The sequence below is a fragment of the Trichoplusia ni genome, chromosome 11 (genome assembly GCF_003590095.1).
Source record: "Trichoplusia ni isolate ovarian cell line Hi5 chromosome 11, tn1, whole genome shotgun sequence".
Taxonomy (NCBI): domain Eukaryota; kingdom Metazoa; phylum Arthropoda; class Insecta; order Lepidoptera; family Noctuidae; genus Trichoplusia; species Trichoplusia ni.
Window position 1 is genome coordinate 9,658,947 of NC_039488.1, and position 10,566 is coordinate 9,669,512.

Below are 10,566 nucleotides of genomic sequence, written 5' to 3' on the forward strand. Positions count from 1 at the left end.
TGCATCGGCCGGGAATCGAACCCGGGCCGCCCGCGTGGCAGGCGAGCATTCTACCACTGAACCACCGATGCTCATACTAAGTAGTCAAAATAGAGTAATCTAACAAAGGATTGACTTCATTATACTTCTTAACTTAATCTTCTTATATCTTTCTTCTAATATATAAAATTCTCGTGTCACGATGTTAGTTACCGTACTCCTCCGAAACGGTTCGACCGATTTTTATGAAATTTTGTATACTTATTAGGTAGGTCTGAGAATAGAACAACATCTATTTTTGCAACCCCTAAGTTATAAGGGTTGCTCACACTAAAAAAATTTTTTTATTTTTTAGACGAAATTGTTTGGTTTTAGTTTTTTTTATAATGTGGCACTAAAAATACATACAGCTAGAAAAAATAAAATTCGGCAAAACAACGTTTGCTGGGTCAGCTAGTATTCTTATATAAGTCACATAAAAAAATATCTAATGAAGGAAGAAAGAAAAAAACTCTTAAGTAGCGGCAACCTAAATACATTGCAAATTTCAGTTGTAAAACTATCACGATTCATACAACCCGGTAACAGACAGACGGACAGACAATCGATCCCAATCAGGATCCCGTATTTCGAAATCTTATTAATAACGCATAATTCCAGTTGATTGAACACATGTAGGTAGATCCACTTTTCGACATATACATATTATACATTCACACTGGCCTATTAAAATAACAGGCCTTTATGGCATGTTATTTTTAAATTTCTATCAATTCCGCAAAAAGTATGAATCGTCTTGTAAACATGATGATAGCATCAAAAATAAAAAATAAAACAAGAGTTTCCTTTTTCCAAAATGTTTCAAGATAGGGTCTTGGGCATCTAGATAAAGGCATTTGTAGATTATTGAATCGATACTACAAATGCTTCATCGCAAATATTAGTTACTAAATTTTATCTTGTTTTAATTCTGATAAAGGTCGAATGCGAAAAAGGATCTCGATGCCGTGCAATTGGGGAGGGCTATGTCCAGTAGTGGACGAATATGGGCTGATTATGATGATGATGAAACCTTTTTTTGTTTAGCTCCATAACGATGCACGCACGTAACTTTCCCGGTATGTACGTGCTATACGTATGTATGTAGAAGAATTTTACGTGTTTAATATACTGACTTAGAAATTAATTACTTTTTTGGAAAGTATGTAGGACGTACATAGATAGCACGTTTTTTTTTTTTTAATTACTAGCTGTTGCCCGCGACTTCGTCCTCATGGGTAGAAGATGTAAGTTATGATTTATACCTGCCCTGTTTTTCTCACATTTTCCATTGTATCTTCGCTCCTATTGGTTGCAGCGTGATGGTTTATAGCCTAAAGCCTTCCTCGCTGAATGGTCTATTCAGCACAAAAATAATTTGGACCAGTAGTTCCTGAGATTAGCGCGTTAGCTTTATATATTAGTATAGATAATATAAACCCATGTTGCCAAGCCCAAGCCCAAGTCCCACAGCCGGGCAAAGGCCTACCTTTCCTTTTTCAATCTTTCCATCTCCAGTGCAAGCGCTTCCCAATGCCTGATGTCGGAGGTCGGCTAATCACGCCATCTACGCCTACGTTCCTACGACAAAACTTTTATGAAAAAAAAAACGTAGAAAAATTAAAATAATTAGATTAATTAGTATTTTTTTTATTACTAAGTTGTTTGTTCAATCCTGGAATTCATATAATAACTAGCTACTAACAAATTGATAATAAATATTCCTGAGACAATACTAGGGTACTTGACTATGCCTGCCGCCGGGGCAGTGGGATTGTCCGAAAGGGCTACCGTGGCCCCGAAAGGAACGTGGGTTTTAGTCAGTAGAATCTGATACTCCCTTCTGCTCAGACCAAAGCTGAAGGAGTCGTTTGATGATTTTCCATCCGAAAAAAAACGGGTATTTAACTACCTGCAGCTACCAGTACTGAAGCATACATACCCATTACGAAACTCAGAATTCAGGTTTCAGGTTTCATCACCTATTCAGAATTTCATCAAAAACTATTCAAAAGATTTACTCATTATGACATACGGAACCCGCATTGACATTCTCAACAAGAATACCCTAGATTCGACACAACATAATGAACTCGAACATTATCGCTACATTTTTAAAAGCATATTTTGCAATTACACTTGTAATGGCGAGGAAAGTCGATGACATATGTAGATAAGAATATAATACTTGCTAAGTGTTACTATAATATTGATTTTTGTATGGAAAGATAAGACTCTTGTTTGTAACAAACATCTAAGTGCTATTAATAGGCTTAACGTTAAAAATATTTATAAGTAAATCCATCTGTCACCTAACCTTGAATAAAAACTACTGAACAAACTTGATCATAATTTTATGGGACAAAAAGAACGTTTTTAAACGAGAAATTAAAAAAATAACAATCCAGGTTTATCCAGACCTAAGTTCTGAGGTCACCAAAATATCATATCAAAGATCAACAAAAAAAAACCCACGAATGGAAAACCTCCTCTTATTCGAGGTAGGTTAAAATAGTGACAAATGGTTCTGCTTATTTTCATATTATCTCGTAGAGCTCTGATTTCAAAAAGCAATAAACTAATAACTCAACTGCGCACGTTGCAGATTTTTCTTGGACTGTTTTTTTAGGCATTATAGTTTAAAATGTAGCTCCTTTCCTACCATTTGATTAGAAGGTTTTATAATCTTCTTTAAAGCACTTAACGATATATTAATTTTCCAGACTGTCCTATCCTCAGCCACTTCACAACGGACATTCACGAAAGAGGTTATAAAAAAAGTTTTTACAGTAAGTGTTTAAGTATCTGCTTTCCACAGCGTTCACAGGTGGTAATAGCGTTTGTTATTCGTAACGTTCATCTACTTAACAGTTATAGTCTGTGATATCACATGAAATATCAAAACCACGGATAGACCATTGATGTGCATCGAAACAGTTTATGGCTTAACCGTTAACTTTTATTCCCCTGTTCACGGAATAAATGTGGAGGTATTGCTTTATAAGCCGCCACAGGTAAAATCAAGATACATAGGTACTGACATAATGCTAGGACAGTACATAGGCACTAGCACTGTTTTTTTAATAATATTTGGAGTAAACAGAAGTCATTTGTAAAAAGTAGAGTATCTGATGTCATGCACGTTTGTTTATCATTGTTTTTAGCCTGGTTTATTTAAGTAATGAAGTAACGAATTGTTGTTTTCAATGAGCTGGTAACTTCGGTTAACAGTGTTCCTCTATCTTTATCCATACCAATTAACCTCTGCCCCAATTCTACTATTTACACTATTCCTATTATTCTCAATTCTACTATTTACACTATTCCTATTATTCTAACCATTTTTCCAAAAAAACAATTTGAAATCCAGTACTGGGGGGAAATCTCACTGTCAATACAATGAATTTTCAATTATTGTGTTGGCAAAAGATTAGGAGAATATTAGTTTCAAATTTAATCCCATTGCCATTAATTCATCGGCCATTGTAAATAGCAGAATCGGGGCCTAGTACGACTGTCATCCGTGTGATAACCCTCAGATTCTAAAATGTCTACATGATGTAACAAAAAATATGTTGTCTGCAACTTCCTTTATTACGGGAAGTAAGTACTAAAAAGAAGTTCTAGGTTTTGATTGTCTTGCTAGTGTCAAAAACTTGTAGCGTAAATGGTGCATCTTTTGATTACGTTGGCTGAAAAGCAAATTTTGACAGCTGTAAGACTTCAAAATTTGACATAATTTTCAGCTTGATCCTCCTCGTGGACTTCCAATCGTCTTAGAGAAAAAGCGCGGGAAACTTTCAAACTTGGCGGACGCGGTTTTTTTGGTTTCTTGGGAAAAAAACAATTTTTTAGTATTTTAATCATTTTAATCATCAATAGTAGTAAGCTTATGTACATATTCTTTTCTTCTTAGTGTAAATATACTTTTCCCTTCCATTGGTAAGTCATTTTTAACTAATTACTTAAGATTACAATGAACGACCCGCCTGACCCGGGGGACTTTGTTCCCCCGGCAGGTAATTTTGTGACCATCCAGTCCAATGAGTCTGGAATGGAAACTGATGGGTCCACATCGACCCGGAGTCTAAAAAGACGTATGCATGTGTGCAAACACTGCAATAAGCGTCGTCGGAGGCACATTGGCACTGATTCGGTTGGCTGCGGATGTCAAGATCCCCAAAGTTTTTCCGAGAACATAAGTAATAATAATCCAAAGAACCCAGTTCCGGTTACTCCTCAAACATCCATAGGCAGAAAAAACTACGAAAAAACAGATAGTGCACCATATGTGATACATGTTCAAAAAGAAGTTACATCACCTAACGACGGCACCACATTGCATCCTATCACCTTCGGCAAATTTTAAAAAAAACATTCTTTCACTAACATAATTAATGGTAGCGTTAAGCGGATAGGGCGAAACAAAATTTCCATGGCTTTTTCCAACCACACAGACGCTAATAATTTTCTTATTAATAAGAGTTTAGAGGCACAGCATTTAAAAGCCTACATTCCGACATTTAATGTCACAAGGATGGGCTTAGTTCGAGGGGTCCCTGCAGAATGGTCTCCAGAGGAAATCAGTGAAAATATTTCAGTACCTTTAGGTTGTGGTCCTATAATTAAAGTTAGGCGCATAAATTTTAAAACATTCATAAACGGCGCTATTACCTGGAAACCTACACAATCCGTAGTTGTCACATTTGATGGACAAATTCTACCGAAACGCATTTTTATTTGCTACAATAGTTTACCTGTAGATTTATATATTTTTCCCACCATACAATGTTATAACTGTTGCCGGTATGGTCATACAAAACTGCAGTGCAGGTCAAAGCCTAAGTGTTTTAAATGTGGCCAGGGCCACACAGGGGACAGCTGTGATGTCGATGAAGACCATGCATCATGTTGTATGTGTTCGGGATATCATTTTGCATCCAACAAATCTTGCCCTGAATTTGATAGGCAAAAAAAAATAAAAACTTACATGGCCCAAAATTCTGTTTCATATGCTGAAGCCATGAAAGTACATCCACCAGTAGGTAGAACGTATGCAGAAACACTTTTATCCTCTCCGTCAAAAAATTTTTCAAACAAGCCTGTAGTTATTTCTAATCGTATACCTAATACCACCACAAGCTATAAAAAAACAATTTTTATGAAACCCCGATCGCCACCTAAAACCACCCAAGGTTATGACATTGAAGCACACAAAAATATTATTAAAAATTTTCAAGAACCACAGCCATCAAATGGGTGTGCTTTAACAATAAATGAAAATATGAATAAAAATGAAACTAATAGTAACATGTCTATAAATGATTTCATTACAGCTTTCTTACAACTCCTTTCTCAATTTAATATTTCACCGTCCAACGCTGCCTCTTTTCTTAATACTTTTACTCTTCCCACCAATCATGGACTGCATAATACAGTGGAATTGTCGCAGCCTATTGAGCAAAAAAAGTGACATAATTTATTTACTTAATAGATATAAGCCTTCAGTTTTTGCTTTAGCAGAAACTTGGCTGAAGCCACATAATGTTTTTAAAATTAATAACTATTTAATTATTAGAGATGATAGACTTGATGGGTATGGTGGAGTAGCCATACTTATCAAGAATTCTATCCCCTTTTCTATCATTTCCTTCCCACCACATAGTGAGGACATTTCAATTGTTGCTATTAAAGTATACAATCTTTGCCTTGTCTCTATTTATGTTCCTCACCCTTCTTCTTCTTTACTTCTTGAGATCAACCATCTCTTCTCTATTCTTCCAAGACCTTTAATTATAATGGGAGATTTAAATTGCCACCACCAATGTTGGGGCTGCTCAATTTCAAGCAACTATGGGCAGGACTTACTTGACATAATAGACCAACATAATCTATGCATATTAAATACAGGTATCGCCACTCGGCGGTCAGCCCCTAATCAGAATAACAGTGCTGTGGATCTATCCATTTGTTCTCCTAATCTAGCTTCTTCACTAACCTGGAATACCCTTTCTTCTACATATGGCAGTGACCATTTCCCAATAGTTATTTCCAGCCCATTCTCTATGCCAACTATTTCAAAGAGACGATCAAACCTGAAACATAAACTGCCTGATAGGAATAGCATTCATTGGGAAAAGTATAGAAGTAGTGCTGACACAAAGTTGTCTACTCTCCCGCCTATTTCAGATGGCAATGAAAATGCATGTGCTAATGCTTTAGTTAGGTTAATAATAACTGCAGCTAATGAAACTTTCCGTACTAAAAGTGAAAATGTTACTTTAATTCCTAAACCCCCGTGGTGGGACTCAGAGTGTACAGAGGCTGTTAAAAAACGTAAACAAGCTGAACTTAATTATAATCGTGATATGTCTGATATTAACTTTGAGGCACTGACTAATGTTATTACAGACACCAGACAACTTTTAAAGAAAAAAAAATATACAGGTTGGCAGAGTTTCTGCTCAACAATTTCCCCAAATACCCACCCTACTATAGTTTGGCAAAATATTCGTAAATTCAGGTCCGTTTTTACACAGCCGACGCCTGCTATTCCTGATTCTTTAGCCTCTGACTTCCTGGACCATTTGGCTCCACCATGGGTTCCTCAGAACATTTGTTGTGCACCGTGCGGAACTAATGCCGATAGTTCGAAACAGTCTACAACTAATACATTACACCTCCCGTTCTCCCTAAGTGAATTAAAGGGGATTGTGCAAAATACTGTAGATTCCGCTCCTGGTCTAGATGGCATTCCATACTCATTTTTCGTACATCTGAGTGATAATATTCTTAGTTACTATTTGGAGTTGATTAATACCGTAATGACAACAGGAAACATCCCCGAAGAATGGAAACGTCAAATGGTGTTGCCATTCTTAAAACCAAACAAAGCGCCTTCTGATATTTCCTCGTACCGCCCAATAGTACTGTCCTCAGTATTAATCAAATTAGCTGAAAATCTAATTAAAAATCGTCTAGAATGGTACATCGAAAGTGAAGGCCTTCTATCCTCTTCACAATATGGTTTTAGAAAAGGTAAAAGTACTATGGACTGTTTAAGTATTTTAACAACTGATATCCGTTTATCTTTTTCTAATAACCAGTCTACAGCAGCTGTTTTCTTAGATATAAATGCAGCCTATGATAATGTCCTAGTATCCGTATTACATACTAAACTAAGTGAGCTTCGAGTACCATTGAATCTTTGTAATTTTATTATTAACATTTTATCTGATCGTTCCATAGATATGCCTTTAGCTGATCATAAATTATCCCGTAAGGTTTGGAGAGGCCTTCCTCAGGGATCTGTATTAAGTCCCCTTTTATATAATATTTATACATATGACCTGGATAAATCCGTAAACAACGGAGTCAAAGTACTGCAGTATGCCGATGATTTATTATTTTATAGTTCAAGTCATTCCGTGGAAAAAGCCTGTTCGGATATTACTTCGGCTTTGACATCATTATCCTCATGGTTACAGTTGAACGGTTTGGAATTGTCTACTTCTAAAAGCGCAAGTGTTATTTTTACACGTAAAAGAAATATTCCTCAATGTACCATTTCCTATAACGGAAATCCTATTCCTTTCAAAGACTATTTTAAATATCTGGGCGTCATTTTAGACTATAAGCTTAGTGGTGTTCAACATTGCGAACATATTATTAATAAATGTGAAAAACATTTAAATATGCTTAGGTGCTTATCCGGAGTTTGGTGGGGCGCTCATCCTTTCTCATTAAAGTTAATTTATAACGCAATAATTAGAAGTGTTTTAGATTATGGTTTGTTTACCCTTGTACCTGGAAGTATTATGGCTTTCAAAAAATTAGACTTAATTCAATCTAAGGCCCTCCGGATTATTTCTGGTGCCATGAAATCTAGTCCGATAAATGCCCTTCAAGTGGAGTGTGGTGAAACTCCGTTACACCTTAGGAGACAATTTCTGTCAGATAATTTTTTCTTCAGGATCCTTCAGTTCTCTGCTCATCCCCTTATTCCTAAACTACACCTTTTAATGTCTCAAGTCCAATCATCCAGCTACTGGTCTCATAAAACTGTTCCCTGTTTGGTCATTAGTTATCAGAAATTCTTATCCCTTAGTTCCCCTACACATCGGTCTAACAAACTCCCGTTATTTAGTGTTAGCTATGATAGCCTACACTTCTCACCTTATGTAGTACACGACTTAATTAGTAAATCTGATCCCTGTCCCCAGTCGAAATTTAATAAGTTGCTCGCAGAACAATTTCATAATTTTCACCACTTATTCTCTGATGCAGCTAAGCCCTCTTCAACCGACTGCGTTGGTGTAGGGGTATACCACTCACAATACAATGTAGTGCAGAAAATTAGGCTTCCCCCAGAGACTTCGGTTTTCACGGGGGAATGCTTTGGAATTTTCAAAGCACTTGAATATATAAAAATATTTAAACTAAAAAATTCTATAATCTTTACAGACTCTCTGAGCGCTCTTCAAGCTATTCAAAAATTTCCATTTAAACACAAAATTCAACTTCCAATCATTTTTCAAATTAATGAGCTGACATATAAACTTAACGCTAACAATTATAATCTGCAATTCGCTTGGATCCCAGCCCACTCTGGAATTCGAGGCAACGAATTTGCTGACAAATTGGCAGCTGATGCGGTGCAATGTGGTGACTTGTTTCCTTACAAAAACTTTTGCCAAGACCTTCTGTCTTTACCGAAGGCCTTTCTATTAAAATCATGGAAAGCTGAGTGGGACTCCAGTAGCAAACTTAATGGAAAATGGTACGCATCAGTCCAATCCAATGTCACACTAAAACCATGGCTTTTTAGAGCCAAGTTTGGCAAGATGGAGACATCGACATTAGTCCGGATGCGCCTGGGACATTGCAGCTGTCCCATCCATCTGGTCAGATTAAAAATTATGTCCGACCCGACTTGCGGGTGTGGCAAAGATGTGGGTGATCTTAACCATATATTCTTCTCCTGTCCTCTCTATGACCATAGTTCCTTTGTAAATAGCTTAGTATCCATTAATATTCCTCTTCCTTCTTCCATCCTGTCCTTACTTCATTCTAATAACTTTCATGTATATAAATGTATAGCGTCATTCATTTCTTCGAATACCATAAAATTGTAATTTAATTTTTCAATTTGTCGCTCCAAATTTATCGTCCTTTTATATATTCCTAAGTTTCCCTACCTTTTGTAAATGTTGTCATTGGCCAACACTAACCGTGAAGAGCCAGAAAAAAAAAAAAAAAAAAAAATCGTCTTAGAGTTCCGTATCTTTTCCTCTCGAGATCCGCGTTCCCAAAAAACAATTACGAATCAGATTTGCAATTCATTGCAAACAAAGAGCCATAATGCATGATAAAGAAAACCTGTTGGGCACATGATTGCAAACGTCCATATAATTTCACCCACGGACAGTATTGTAAGGAGGCGTGATAACTGACAAATGACTTATCCAGATAATTCTGTACCAAATGGAAGATAAATACGAACTCCTTTGTTTAATTTTAACTCAACTACTACATCGACACAAAGGTTATACTTGGTATTTTTTATTTACCAAGTAGGATTTTCTATTCCTCTAAAAATCAAAAAGTATTAATATTATAAAAATAGGCCTTTTTTTGTGTACGGGCGAAAAATTTAATGCTTCCAAGTTGCGCGAATTCAAAATGTCATTCCTTTGGAGAAGGAGGAACCAAGAAACTTAATAAGTTGATCTCTATTTACTGCTTCAAGAAAATTGTGTCATCATTAACTCCTCTCGGACTAAGTTTGTCTAGAAATGCATATGTGGCTATATCGTAAGTCCGACTATGTCTTATGTCTCCACTATGTCGTAATGTCTGCATTTTGTGATTCATATGTCGCAGTTTGTTTAAACAACTGCATTGCTTCTGGGCGATGTGCTGTAGACAAATTTTGCGTATAAACCGGTCTCGAAGTAAAAAAAAACTACTTAACATACAAACATCGATTACTCAGTGATCAAATTGGGCTTTCTGCATTTTCTGACATAAACAAGTCATCTTTATGCCCACCAAACGAAGTATACAAAGCGTACAACCTGACACACAGTCACACTCATAATAATTGGGTTGACATGTGTCATATGACATCTAGGACATGTCCGTGGCAAGGTCAGCTGTGAGGTCGAGCCCATCCCAATTCCTTATTGTCCCGACAAAAACCTCGCATCCGATTGGCGGGAAGTGGGCCTTATACTCTCATCTTATTTTAACAGTTTTTATATCATGCCAGTTACAAGTTGAGGTGATTAATAGTCAGGCTTATTATAAATCATTGTTATCCGACCTCTTCATATCATTTTTATATTTTTTTTTAAGAACACCGACTTATTTAAATACTGTAGACGCTATTGTCTGACGTTTGAATTAATATATGAGTTAACATCATTGCCCTTCAGTTTAGACCATTAGTGAGACGGGATCATTATTTGTTTTTTAGTTGCAATAATTGTCGAAACATACCGGTGACAGTTGGAAACAATGATTTTGTAGAAAAACGGTTTGTTTACT

The 10,566-nt window shown here is 36.3% G+C and overlaps 1 long non-coding RNA gene and 1 other non-coding gene across 2 annotated transcripts; both read right to left on the bottom strand.

The window, feature by feature from the left end:
• Trnag-gcc lies at positions 1 to 71 on the bottom strand. The gene has a single exon. It is a non-coding gene; the product is annotated as a tRNA-Gly (tRNA).
• A 5,254-nt stretch (positions 72 to 5,325) lies between these two features.
• Positions 5,326 to 6,856, bottom strand: LOC113498690. The gene is made up of 2 exons (XR_003401034.1): positions 6,507 to 6,856; positions 5,326 to 6,113 (listed from the first exon to the last, which is right to left on the bottom strand). It is a non-coding gene; the product is annotated as an uncharacterized LOC113498690 (long non-coding RNA).
• Between the last annotated feature and the right edge of the window lie 3,710 nt (positions 6,857 to 10,566).